This window comes from Lepisosteus oculatus, chromosome 12, assembly GCF_040954835.1.
Source record: "Lepisosteus oculatus isolate fLepOcu1 chromosome 12, fLepOcu1.hap2, whole genome shotgun sequence".
NCBI classification, from domain to species: Eukaryota; Metazoa; Chordata; class Actinopteri; order Semionotiformes; family Lepisosteidae; genus Lepisosteus; species Lepisosteus oculatus.
The window spans coordinates 35,032,491-35,046,806 of NC_090707.1; the positions used below are offsets into that span (position 1 = coordinate 35,032,491).

General features: G+C 40.8%; 1 protein-coding gene across 15 annotated transcripts in view; it reads left to right on the forward strand.

The window, feature by feature from the left end:
• Positions 1 to 14,316, forward strand: part of abi2b (abl-interactor 2b) — a 104,225-nt gene that overhangs the window by 22,970 nt on the left and 66,939 nt on the right. The window contains exon 1 of one of the 15 annotated variants that reach the window (XM_069196346.1): positions 591 to 609. The exons of the other annotated variants lie outside the window; for them this stretch is intronic. The gene's annotated coding sequence lies outside the window, so the exon portion shown is untranslated. Of the gene's footprint in view, positions 1 to 590; positions 610 to 14,316 lie in introns of those variants that run through there. 15 annotated transcript variants of the gene reach the window in all.

Here is a 14,316-nt window from a genome sequence, read left to right on the forward strand (position 1 = left end):
TTCAAGTGTATCAAATTTCTTTGATTACAGAAACGAAGCAATCTTGGCATAGCATTTGCCTAGAAATCAAAGTCTACAATTTGTGAATTAAATTTGCTGTAATGTTGCAATGAAAAGTTTTTTGGAAAACATTTGATATCCCTCTCTGGCTGTTTTTATAGTAGAAAAACCGCTTAGAGTTAAACAGGAGGACGAAACATGCAAAGCACAGCAAAATAAAAATCTGTATTAAGCAAACAGGGTGACACTCAGGACGTTAAGGGCCATAAAAAGGAAATGAATTCTGCTGGTTTAAAGACTCCCCTGGGATAGAGGCATACTGTAGCAGAAAGCAGAGCTACTTTTGAATTATTTTTTTTTCTTGCTAACTCAAGAGGCCCTCTTTCCTTGAGAGATTGCTGATAAGGTTGCTGTTCTCACCCTGTCTCTGGTCTCTTCAAGACTGGTCTAGAGCTGTTACCCCTGGCTTATCTCTTAGTGCCTCTAAGCTCCACCTGCTGTTTGGTATAACGATTCTGTTTAGTTAACACAGAACCCACCCACCTCTCCAGCTTTTCACAAATAGTCGATTTTCTAATAGTTGATGTCCTCGGGCTTGCAGAAAATTAAGTAAGTTTCACAAACATTCATTTTGGCATTCGATGTAGACTATGGATTGGGCGTTTTTTACTTAGGAAGTCAAAATTTCCCTGCTCTGTCTCAGAAGTCTTCAGGTAGAGATTTAAATAGCTGATTGTTATGATCTGGTTGACGGTGTGGTTTGCTTGTGTGGTTTTGACAAGTTTGGATTAAATAAGCAAGAAAAAGTCAGAATCTGTGCTCATATTTTGAGATTGCAAAGTTGGGGGGGAAATGTTTTTGACTTTAATGAGTTTACAATTTTTCCCTTAAATAAGGCTTCGGTGGGGAATTTTTGAAGTCAGTGTATTAAAGTGATATATTTGGAAGGTAAAGCTCTAACCAAGACCTAAGATTTTGCCTAAATGAAATATAAAAAATGCTCGACATTCACACAGCTTGCTCGTTGTTCTCTCGAGTGACAGTAACAGCATCGTCCTTATGCCTCACATCTCTGACAACACCTTGTGCACAGAAGAGATTCAAAAACGTGGATAAACTCAAGAAATGCCTGATACTGTCTGTATTTCCCATTTAATACATGGGACTTACAAATAACTTTTAAATTCTTTGGTTTTGGCACAGTGTGGTTTCAGAGTAAAGGAACAGGCCACATGTTGGACAAAACGAATGTATATTGAGTTACAAAATTGGCAATATACAGGACACTCCGCATATTTGTGTTTTTTACCTGGGCTCCATCCCCGTTCGGTGGTTGCAATACCTTCTGAATGAGATGGATGTGGTGTAAGAAAGCTCAAGTTGTTCCCATTGCAGCTTGAGGCCCTTCTCAGGCAGAACGGCTCTCTTTCTCCTTTCACCAAACAATGGATCAAAATCCAAGTTTTTCTCTTGCCTGGTGGGTCCACAAATATGAGAATCCAAACCAACCCAACCCATCTATTTTCTAACTACTTGAGGTTCAGGGTCATAGGCCTATCCCAGCAAGCAGTGGGCACAAGGCGAGATACATCCTGGATGGGATACCAGTCCATCTCTGGGTACACTCAGATACAAGCAAACCAGGGCCAGTTTTCCCAGAAGTCAATTTATCTACCAGTATGTCTTTGGAGGAAACTGGAACAGCCAGAGGCAAACATGGAGAAAACATGAAACAAGTTCAGTGTCCTATAGCAGGTTGAGACATCCTGGAGCTCATATCCACATGTGGCCTTTTGTAACTCAGTTACTCCTGTACCCCAAGACTGATGTGACATGAGCAACAGAGCAGAGACCAAAATGCTTAGCAGCAGCACAATAATCGGTATCCTTAATGGTCCTGTGACACTTAATGTTTATAACCTTCTGTGTTACCATTGTGCACAAGGCCGAGCTATGAAATGGTTTCACTTACATCCCCTCATTGCTGTTCCTGGGGCTCGTAGAGACCTCTTCCTCTAATGTGGCAGAGCTCTTCAGTCTGCAATTTCCGTGCAGTCTACAGGACTGTACGGTGCTGTGGATCTAAGACGAGCAGAGCCCTTGTTTTGAGATTTTCTCAAGGTGTTTCCTTGGAATATTACACACCATGATATCATAGTAAGTAATTGAGAACAGAGTTAAACTCAGTAATGGGTAGCTAGGAGGGGTGGGTGGTGTTTGCAAAACTGTTCTCTGCTTGCTCCTTGGGGCTCAGAAGAAAAGTCCCATAGAATGTTATGGTACAGTACAACTTTTAAAGTAGGAGCATTGTGGCTCATTCAGCATGATTTTTACCCAGTTGTTGGTTTCAGATTCATGAGGTTTTAAGGTTACATACAAAAAAACCTCCATTTTGCAAATCCGTCTTTCAGTTTCCTTTCCACGCTACTCTGGATGGACTTCAATTTTGAAGACCTGAGCAGAGAATATTCTCACACTTGCAGTTTGCATCAGTTTATTTCGGCCTTCTCGTCCGCAAGGCCTGGCCTTGTTAGTCAGCCTGATTTCCCACCACTGTTGGGTGAAATGAGACGGTCAACAGCACGGCTTCCTATACGAGCAGGCAGAGTTCCAGCAGACATGACAGCTTTGTGTGGTAATTCAGAGTTGACCTTAATCCTGACCGCAGAGGGTCTGTCATTCAGATTCGCATCTCTGCCAAATCAGGAATGGCTGTAATTGCGACACTTACTAAAAGAACAACAAGGAAGTGTGGCCCCGGAATTTCAGCTCTGCCTTGCAGAATAATCTCTTTATTCCACTTTGCTGAACCTGGGTTAACTGCGTTGTAGCGCGGAAACCGAGAGCTTGCGCCCCAGAAGGGCAATAATACGAGTTAAATGGGAGTGCGTTTCATCGACGTTGCGCGACCGCGTGGGTATTTCGTCAGTTGGCTCGGCGCCCGCTCACAAGCGAGCGCTGTCCCGGGGGAACTCTCAGAAAACATCCTTAAAACGGCAAAAGAATAAAATCCTTTCCTCCAGAAGCACAAGTGTCAATAATAAATTATTATTATTATTGTTGTCAACAGTGCCTTTCACTTATGTAGTGCTTCTTCTAATCTAAGCGATTCACAGGTAATGGGGACTCCCCTCCATCACCACCAGTGTGCAGCCCCACCTGGATGATGCGACGGCAGCCATAGTGCGCCAGAACGCTCACCACACACCAGCTCTCAGTGGGGAGGAGAGCGGAGTATTGAAGTCAGTTGAACTAAACTCAATTCTAATGACTTGGAGGTGCCACGTATTTGCCAGTTGACAGTATGATATGTGTTAAAAATAGGCAGTCTCTTAGTTTTGGTGTGTCTTTTGTGCTTGTTGAACCGTTCACATCTGAGTTGAATGTAATGTTAAATGTACTCCATAACAGATCAGTATGCAGCGGTTCAGCCTGGGCGACTGTATCTAAAGCAGCACCTTGTGCTTATAAATGGGTTTTGCCTAAGCCTTTGTGAAAGGACGGTGCAACATATACTGTGCGTTGCTAAAGTTGCCTTTTTCCATTTCCTATGTTGTGTCGATGTTGATACCTGTAGTTACGGGAATACGTTCTAGCCTAAATGCTTTTGCCATCATTTTGATTTTTTGGCAATTATTGCCGTTTTCTACAACAGTTTCTCAAACTGCAAGGCACAGCGAATGATGAGACTCGTCTTCACAGAGCTTCTGAGCGTTTCCTTACAGCAACTGTTCTACTGGGATCAGCAGGAAGTGGGAGTATTATAACAATTGGCCTCATTAAGGAAAGAGTGACCCTTGGAACGAATGATGAGGAACCGCTGGAAGAAGTAAATAAAAAGATCCGATTGTGAGTCGCTGACCTGTGCAACCAAGTGTCCAGTGAGAGGGCCAATCCAATTAGTTACCCATGCGTAACATTTCGAGTTCTCTGGCTTGCTTGTATCCTTAGTGTTGGATATTGAGAGTCGGGAAGAGAAGAATTATTGCCTTATTGATTTTATTTTCCGAGTCTCTTTGGCATTTGGTTCAACTTACCAGATTGCATTAATAAAAAGGTTGGAAATATAATTGACCCCCAAGACTCATCATATCTCAGGAGGTTTTTTCATCTCCAAATGCTTGATGGGCATTAAAGTCCAGAGGCTTAATTTAGATCCCCCACGTTGTAAGAAACGTTATTGCTTTGATTACTTAATCACTAATTTGCATCATAACTGTTTGTTTAAGTTCAGTTGTTTTACAGTTTTGGTTGGGCTCTGTGCATTGTTCGCTAGCAATATTGTGACCAATCAAAATGGTCTTAAACATACAGTGTTTAGTGTAAGTGCAATTTTTCACATCTTCTTTTACCAGGTAAACAATTCCCGTTTTGTTTGAATGACATGCCGCATTGTTGTTAATATCAGAGATCCACTTTTTAAATGAGGTTATGCTTTTATATGATATTTTTCTCATCTTTTATAATTTCAGAATATGCATTAAAAATGCTATCAGCCTGGTGCTGTTCGAAATGATTGCATTACCACTCTAGATTTGATATCATTTTTAGGTGGATCATATTAATCTTATGATAATACCTACTTGAACTAGACTGATTCTAACAGTACTGTAGCCTTATTGGCTTTGTAAGCCGACAGATAAGATCCGATGCACTAGACTATTTAAAATATTACATTTCTTGGAATTTGCCATCATTTTGCTTGCAGAAAATCAAAGACTTGCTCATTTACTACCTAAGTGTAACTGTCACACCAAAAGTCAAGCCACAGCACAGAAAAAGAACAAGTCCTGTCACCCTGCAGATCTGTATAATCATGCCCCTGATGAATCATTTCGTGTCAGACTTTGATGTCATGGGATGTAAAGATGCTGTAGAGCAGACTTGTATTGTGATGCATTGTCAGATATTTTTCACAGTTATGAAATCCCATTTTCCTGACATGATGGTGCAGCATTCCCAGTGGCATTGGTCATTTCCGAATGATCTCTGAAGACCGGGATCGAAATTGCTTCCAACTGAGACATCTCCCATTATAGTAAGGATGAATGAAAGATGGTGTTGGTATCAGATCTCACTGATAGAACCTCCATTTGATACTTATCGCAGGATCTGTGGAAAATGAGCTCTCCGCACCCTGAGGAAATGTGGATGAAGTGTTGAATTGCTATTCCTCGTATTGTGCTTCAGCACTGACTGTTGTTTGACAGATGCTACCTCATATTAAAGTCCATCACTCTTCAGCCTGCTTGTCATAGTTAAGTCATTTCAATAAAATGTTTCGATTGCATCTCTTATTTGCGTTAAGGTGCAAATAACCTAGTGGAAAAGTTCAAATTTAACTGTCACATATTCTTAGCTTGGCTTAAAAACCCATCTTTTAAGACCAGTTACATAACAGTCACCAAAATTGTTTTTTTTTCCTTTTTTGGCCAAGGATGGCTTATGCTACAGGCACATGGATTGCAGTGTTCAGCTGATGCTTTGACATTGCAGTTCTGCTTTTGCAAAGCATGTAATTAATTTTCTTTTTTTTTTAAATCTGCGCAGCGAAATGCATCCATCTCAAACACGTATGCGCTCGGTGCCAGTGACGTATTGATGTGCTTAGCACAGGAAACATCTCGCCCAGATCTGTTTCAGTCAGGCTCCTCCTTGCTCTTCTTCAGCAAGGCAGTGTGTACCTAAGATCTCTGTGGCAAAAGGCATTGTCAGGATGTCTCTCCGGCCCTTTGGCTGTAAAGAGATCTCTCTTTGTTCAGCCTGCCCTGATCTCAGAATGGAGGCATCAGATAACCAGACATTGCTATCTACGTCATGGCCTTGCTGGAAAAATCTGGTTTGCAAGGCGAGAATTGGCGAGTTTTCTCTGCATATTAGAGAATGTATTTTGAAGTCTCTGGGATGTTACTTGCCTAATTAATACATGAGCCATGCCTGTGTGGAAGCCCTTTCTTTCAAAATACTGTGTTCCTCATTTAGCTTCCTCCATTATAGCCTCTGGCCTTGCTTTCCTTTGTTACAGTCTGGGGGCATTCCATTTTGCTCTGCTTGGCTCTTTTGGTGGTGGTCCTACATGTTAGAAAGTCCCATGTCCCATGTGTTAGCAGAGCTACAGAGGAGATGGCATCAAAGCCCAGCTATGCCAAGAGCATGATTTCATGGATTTACTTTGACATCTGTGGGACTTCCCAGGGTTTTCCGGAGGCTTTCAGTTCCTAGTGACGAGGTTGGTGTGTTTGATTGCCAAAGGAAAGTGCTCTCGGAGTAAACAACTTTTGATCTCAGGCACATGACCTTCGGAAAATATCAGAACTTGATTTTTGTAGGTAACGTATACCCAGTGTTAATTCAGATCTCTATTTTAGATGATGCATTTTCATGAGTATCATCTCAAAGTGCTATTCAGTAAGGTGTGTGACTGAAGATAGCCTAGGCTTGTCCCCATAGATACTCGGGGGGGGGCTGTGCTTCAAGCTGCAGCTGAATAATTTTCAATAGGCAGTCTGAAAGTGCAGCAGGGATCAATGCATGCCTCTTTGGCCACGCTTAGAAAGGCTCAGCAAACTAGCGTCAGCAGGAGGGGGAAGGTTGAATCAAATCAGATTGTTGCTGTGCTGGATTCCAGCGCCATCAATTCTTCAGGTTGTGGGTGCTTGGCTAAATCTTTTGTTCTGTGCATTATTGAGCCCGCAGGAATTTAATTAGCCAGCCAGCTGTGGAAAATCTGCACATTGCTGTGACAAAGGGGAAGACTGTGGGAGGGGGAAACAAGGTTTTTCACTCCTCTGCTCGTGAAAATAAGCACTTTTAAGCACTGTACAATAGGCATTTGAATAGCACCTTCCATCCGCAAGAATTTTAATGCACTCGACGCATCTCTTCAGCCACCACTGGAGTGCATCGCCCATCTGGGGGATCTGTGAGAGGTGTTCTGCACGTCCAGCCCCACCTCCGGTCAGGTCAGATGCAAAGGCCAGATTAGTTAGCCAATTAAATAAACAGCCTCTCTAAACGGTAGGTAGACCTGGCTGTGCAAATCGGCAATGGAATTTAGTCAGGGCTCTGCTCTTCCAAACACGTATGTGATCTTTAATGACCTCGTCAAAACCAGCTTGAATGTCTCATGAGAAAGACAACAGTTCCTACAGTACAAGTGTCTCCAGTCATGATAGTGGGACACGGATTTGGAGAAATTCTGGAGAGAGAGTAATGCCTACAAATAGTCCTATCAACACCAGCATAGCATCATCTGTCTATTCTTCATAAAGGTTCTTTTTTTATGAACCTGGCAGTCTAAATAACCCCCATCTGTGAGAGCATCTGCGTCAGGCCCTGTGAGGTAGTGCAGTGTTTGGTTAGTACTTGGTTTTGTCCCACACATCTGTCAAGCCTACTCATTTACATTTCATACCTGAGCCATGAGTGAAATTCTCTGGGGTGAGCTGTAACTCTAAACAGCTCTTAGTTCCTAAAAATACAGCTTTCTATAAATTTCCTCAACATATTTTCTCCAAAACGTTCTCCTGTCTTTCCACACCTTCTTGTTTTGTGACATATGGATGTTTTTTAGATGATTACGTCCTTGTTCTGAAGCGTTTTTTGAAGTATTCTGGAGACAAGATACTCCATAGAGGAAATTCCCCATATGCCTGAATATATCCGTCACCTCCCAGTCTTTGTTAGTAAAGAAAGGTGAATGTTTTTTTTGTATTTGCACGTTTACCCAGTTCTGCATTTCGGCACAAGCGGAAAATGAGGTGAATAAAGGCGTTTGCCCGAGTGGTTTTGTTAATGATGGGTTGTGCTACCCGGGACACGTGGATTGGGAATTACAGATTTCTCCTCAGTCTGCGGAGTTTATCCGGCTGGAATTTGGCGAGAAAAGCAAAATCCAGTTTCGTTTCAATTTAAAAAAAAAAGATTTGTTGACTTGAGAATCCATATGGATTGCAAGAATTCTCAATTATAGGAGTTGCCGCCAGTGTCAGCTAAAGCCTCCTGCTGTACACTCCAGTGTGCATTTGCAAACCAATTACATCCCTGACCCTGTACACTTGTCTAAACCTTACAGTCCTACAGGTCTTTTCCAGAACTGCCATTTGATAGCATACCTTTATAGATTTAATTGCATATGTATCCTGGTATGTGTTGTTCTTAGGATTTCGCATTCAATCTGTCCATTTATAGTAGATTGACTGGGAGTGCTGATTTGTAAAGCCCCAGGAGCACTCTTAATTTATTACCTGTTTATTTTTTTTTCCGATACATTTTGTAGGCCTGCTACAAGTGCTTACACACTGTGAAACTTTTCTAATTTCTCATATTCTCATAGTGCTTTGGGCTGGGATCTGGGTTTCATGTGATCTCAGGATCCCAAAATAATTTATTGATCTAAAGGTTTGCTCGCTTGGAAACAATTGTAAGTTGTTTTGAAAATGTTTCTCCTCTGATGTTAGCCCCAAACTAGAGGTATTTTGCTTCGCCCTAGTCTTGATCGAGTCTCCAATAAGGGTGTACGGTCATTTATCACATCAGCTTTCAGCAGTGAAGCTTTGTTCCTTTTGCATCTTTTTTTCCCCAGTCTGAGAGTACTGTAGCATCTGTCTGGTTTTCATGCCAACTTAACATCTGTCTTTCTTCTGCAGTCTTATCATTGGCTCACATTGCATTGGATTATTTAAAAAGCTCAGTCTTGATTCAAGATGCAGTCAACATTTCAAGGCCTGGAGAGAAGTACTCGGTTTTGCCCCATTGATTAAAATAAATTGTCCGAAACAGAGTTCAGCTGGAAACACAACCAGAAGCCCTTAGATTCAGAGCTCTGTGGGAACTGAGTCTATGGCCCATGTTCTGCTTGAAAAAGGCAGCAAAGTTTCTAAATCTTATATATATTTTTAAGTTTGCAATTTATTAAATCAACCCTCAGTTTTACTAATCTGGTTTCAGATTTTTTACATCTGTGTGACCAGTGTTACTTCTTTGATTTGACCAGAACTGCAGGGTTGAACTTATTTTAATAATTTAAGTGGCTTTGAAATGGTTATTCCCCACACCCCACCCCCACCCATAAAAGGTGTGGTATCTGTTTAGTGTCTAATTTAATAAATAATAAATGCAGTTTTTTACTTAAGCTATTATGTTTAACTTAACATGGTCTTAACCATTAAACATGATTGCTTGATGCACAGGTATTTAACAGTGTTTCTTTTCCTCTCTCATCTTTTCTTATACGTTGTTTATCATTACATTTACTCTGTATATCTCCGCTCCTAAAAGAAAAATGAGGAGAACAGTTCTTGTTGAACTTGAGCTGTCGTGTTGAAGATCGAACGTTTTGAAATTATCCCGCCTAACTGTTCTAACCTCACCTGGGGAACTCTTCAGCTTCAGCTTAAAAAAGATTTGTAAAAAAGGGTTCTAGGAGCCAAGTTCAGACCGGTAAACTATCAAATTTAGGACCTTGGCTTTGTAGAGCATGTTTAGTCTATGTAAATAGACTTTGAAGGTTCCTCAGGGCTTGTACTTCAGAAAAATTCAAATTCGGTGTCTCTCCTTCCCTATGAGCCTCCGTCTCTTGGCTAAGTAACAGTCATGGTATTCTGACACAGTGATAATGAAGATTTTCCATGGCCTCCATGTCAGCCCTCTCACGTGCCTTGGCTGATTAACTTGGCGGTCATTTGTTTTAAGCTATCTTTAATTCATGATCTGTGATGTCAGAGCTCTTCTCTTTTTTTGCACGCCGTGATTTCTGAAGGCATATTTATTTGTGGTTGTCCGTGGGCAAACATTCCCAACATGTGGATCAACTGTTCATTCGGCATGCGTAAAAGCCAGTATTAAACATTGCAAGACCTCGAGTCAAAATCTTCCTTGGGTGCCTTTGTTATTTTCATAAAGAAAGAAATGGTTGTCACCGTTCTAAAGAAAACAGTGAAAAGCATTAGGGAACTCCTTTCTGACTCGGGCATTGCAGTGTCTGTTGGTCCTCTTAAGGTGATGGATTATGACTCTTGTATCTGGCCGGCTTCAGCCCAGATACTTCAAAGTATTTAAATGACATAATTAATATGTTGGGAAAATAATATTTCTGCAGAAATGGAAGTGTTGAGTGTTCTACGTTTTCCGCGACATTCATTTTATTTGACAGTTTCATAATTTCAAATATGTTACCGGGGCATAGAGCAGTGGTGCTCTTTGAGAGGGGAAAAGGCAGCAGTGTTGAACTGTTCCTGAGAGCAGGGTATGGTGTTTAGGGTTCTATTGATCTTTGGGTAAAAAAAAGTTAGCAGTAACTACATATTTCAGGCAGCCTAAGCTTTAGTGGAATGTACAAAAATGTTTGGCAGGGCTGTCCAGTCCTGGATTTTCTGGGAGGGTTTCTGTTCTACTGTATCTGAGCTGTTAACAAACTAAACCAGCTGGTTTCGGTCTTAACTGGGTCAACAGCTTCTTGCAGGTCTTCAGGTGCTGCTGCTTTCAGCTTTCAAAATCTGTGGCCCTTCGGAACTAGGATTGAAACCCCCTGATCCAGGGATTATAGAAGACAGTTTGGTTTTGGTATCATTAAAGTGACCGAGAGCAGCTGCATGAAAAATGTAGTCCACAGCACAAGAGTTACTGCTAATAAAACGTTTGCTCTATGCCGAGATTATGTTCCTTATTCCAGTTTTATCTCACAGGTGGGCATCTCGACAAAATAGACGAGCTCTGATTGATTTTTTTTTCCTTCCTTTTCTCGTCCTTGACTGAATTGAATGTCAGCAAAATCACGGTGACGCCAATTCCAACAGACATTTTGGATGATGAGACTACAGCTGGGTTTCGATAATCCCCCCGAATTAATAAATCATTCTTTTATATTACTCGAAACAGTTTCCGTTTCTCGGGCAGAGAAGAGCTTTTGCAGTATGTCACTCATCTGGAATGTAAAGATTGTTCAGCTCATTGTTTCCAAGTAAATCAGGCTTGTTTACCGAATTTGACATTTAATAATATCCTTTAAGCTTTGGAGTGGAGTTGCATTTGTCAAATAACATCGGTTGTGCTTTGAAAACGAGCAAAGGAAGTTGAATATCAATGGGAGCTGTCTAGGTAATACTAGTAGAGACCTTATCACGAATAATATTTTCTTGTCTCAAAACCATAGGAAAAGTCTTCTCATGTCTTGTTCTAGCAAATCCAGAAGCTGTTAAATTTAATACATTGAAAAGTTGTTTATCACCAAAATTATTGTTCTGTGCTTGTCCTATGCTTTTCACATCATACCCGAAGAAGTTTTCACTGCCGAAACATCGTGTTTTTCTTCTCTTTTCAGCAGGGAATAAACCTTTTCTTGTTCCTTTGCAGCCTACGCATGTTGACACAGCCCTCTACTTGAACTACTTATACATGTAGATTGTTCTTGACTTGGGCTCAAAATCGTACCCATGTAGGTTTCAGCAGAAGGGAGGGAGTTCTGCCAGCTATGCTGTCCATCTCCTCTCTTGGTTGTGGTTCATTGGTTCGTGTTTTCTGACTTTTCGTGTGTGTTTCATGAGGCCCTCAGAGTACGCTTTCTGAAGTCTACCGGCCAATACGAAACCGTCCACGCCTGAACCTGCTGAGCAACAAAACAGTAAAGAGGCTTAGAAAATATCCAGCCAGTCCATGTCTTCAAAAGCAGCGAGCATGCTTAATATAGATCAGCAAAAAGAAAATGATGACACTTCTGCCCCTTGCAATTGGTGATAAAGAAACATTTGACCGATTTATATGTCGTGCCAAAATCGCTTGTTGAAATGAGTGTGCAAACCTTTTTGAAATTGACTTTTTTTTCCTTCTTTTTCTTTTCAATCACATCGCAGAATAGTTTGCCTTCTGCCTCTCTTTCTCTTTCATTACATCTCTCTCGGTGGAAGAGGCGTGATTGCGACGCGTAATCCAGCGAGATTACAGTAATTACAGCACACCAGTGGCCTCCTCCATGATCATACAAAGCAGTTGTCTCCCACTTGCATCTCTTTGTGTGTGTTGCATAGGCAGTTCTGTGCATCATGCACAGGTTGCCGTTTCAAAAAGGTTTTTAAGCAGCGGTAATTATGTAGCTGCTGTAAAAGCAATACTTGGCTTCATCAGTTACCATTTTGCTGTTTAACTGTGCTCTTCGTTCTTGCTCGTTATATGCATACACGCAGGTAGAATGTTTATGATGGCTTTTAAATTCTGTTTTTAATAGGTTCTCTGTTGCCATGGATTCAGGATTGGTATATATACACCTGCCATTTAATTCTGAAAGAAATTAAACAGTTTTACAATTAAAAAGTGTCGTCGGGAGCATTTTTTTCTATCCTATCTTATCATTATTTCAACCATCTAATCGACTGTGAGCTACTGTGTGAATTAACATTAGCCCTGAGTTGGTGTAGGTTAACAACATTAAACCCGAATAATGGGGTTTCTGTTTCAGGAATGAATTTTCCCTCGTTCCAACTTTAATCAATTTATTTTTCTCCATGATGAGCTGGGTTCACTTCAATGATGAAGGCCTCCAACTGTTCTTCAATCTGTTCTTCAATTTTTAGAGTCTATAAGGCAATCTTCCCTTCTCTGCGAAAGAAAAAAACATTGCAAACAATCAGAGAAAACTCTCACAGCTCTATAAAATTCACTTCTAAAAGACGATAAATCACGTTCTAGGAGATAAAGATAGAGAGCATATTTGTGGGAAACAAAAGAAATAGGTGTCTAGTTCAGTGTTTGCATCACTCTTAACTGCTGAATTTCACAAATTATTGCCTTATGGACCATTGTAATGATTATTCTTCAGATCTTAGACTGTTAGCGATTAAATGGCAGCAGTTTGGAGTAGTGTTTAGGGGTACAGGCTATAGACTGGAAAGTTGTGGGTTCAAATCCCAGGCAATCTGCTATTCTACTCTTGGATAAGTTGCTTCACACAAATTGCTGTAGTGAATAACCTGATGTTTACATGGGTGCTTTAATGAGTGAGGTGGGCCGTGAGAACTTTTAATTTAATTTATTTAGTACATGGTCTGAGTGACAGCTATTCCCAGTTCAGCATCAGATTTGTCACTATATAATAATAATAATAAGTAGTAGTAGTGCAATAATTCAGTTATACAAAGTAGTAGGGAATTTCAAGAGTAACTGAAAGATCTAATAAACTAGAAATGACTGCCTGGTTTAAATTAATCATATGCCATTGTGTGGTAATAAATCATCACCATTCAAATGGCTGGTGAATAAAGTATTGGTGGTAGTTTAAGGAGTTATCGTAAATGTAAGAATAACAATGATAGACACAAAAGTAATTTCTTGCTATAATGTAACTCTTTTCATCCCAAAGGTTCCAGAAGCCCCATAGCACCGCATTTGTTTTTATTATATCACGGAATTGTTTTACACCCATCTGAAACCTGTCTTTACGTACAAGGGCATAAAAACGAGATCTAGGCGTCCAGAGTCAGGATACCCCAAAGCTCATATGAGTACATAATTATACTGCAAGCCTATAGCACAGTACTACACCAGAATACAAGTCCTTCAGAGCTGAACACAACAATTGACTAACATTTGCATAATATTTACATACATAAACTTTTATTTCATTATCTAGGTGTTAGACAGACATCTATCAAGGCATTTGACGCTTAAACCTAAATAAGAGCTCTTTGGAAATTGCATTAATCAGAACCTTTCAGGATGAAATAAAGAATATTGATTCAACTGGTGAGACAGCAAAAGAATTATTCATGCTTTCATCTCCTCAGTTTTAATTTGGTGTTTTTAAGGAACCATAAAACTGTTTTATAACCAAAGTAATAACTTTCACTTAATTGCATACTTGGAATGGCCCGGAAAACGAAGGAAAAGCAAGGCAGAATCTTTCTTCCAATCGATAATCTTCTTCTTCAATTAAATCCATTCAATTAAAAAATGCGTTTGTGAAAACCTACACTCTTTGCCCTCCACATCAGGAAAGGCAATTTCCCTTTGCAAGCAGTATATAGAGACGTGAAACAGAGGTCCTGACTCTGTGGTCATTAGAATTCTCAGGGCGTTTCTCAAAAAGAGTAGGGGTGTAACCCCGGCGTCCTGGCCAAATTTCCCATTGGCCCTTACCAATCATGGCCTCCTAATAATCCCTCTCTATGAACTGGCTTCATCACTCTGTTATCCTCCCCTGTGTGGGGAGAGTTCTGGCGCACTATGGCTGCCGTCGCATCATCCAGGTGGAGGCTGCACATTGGTGGTGGTGGAGGGGATCCCCATTTCCTGTAAAGCGCTTTGAGTGGAGTGTCCAGAAAAGCT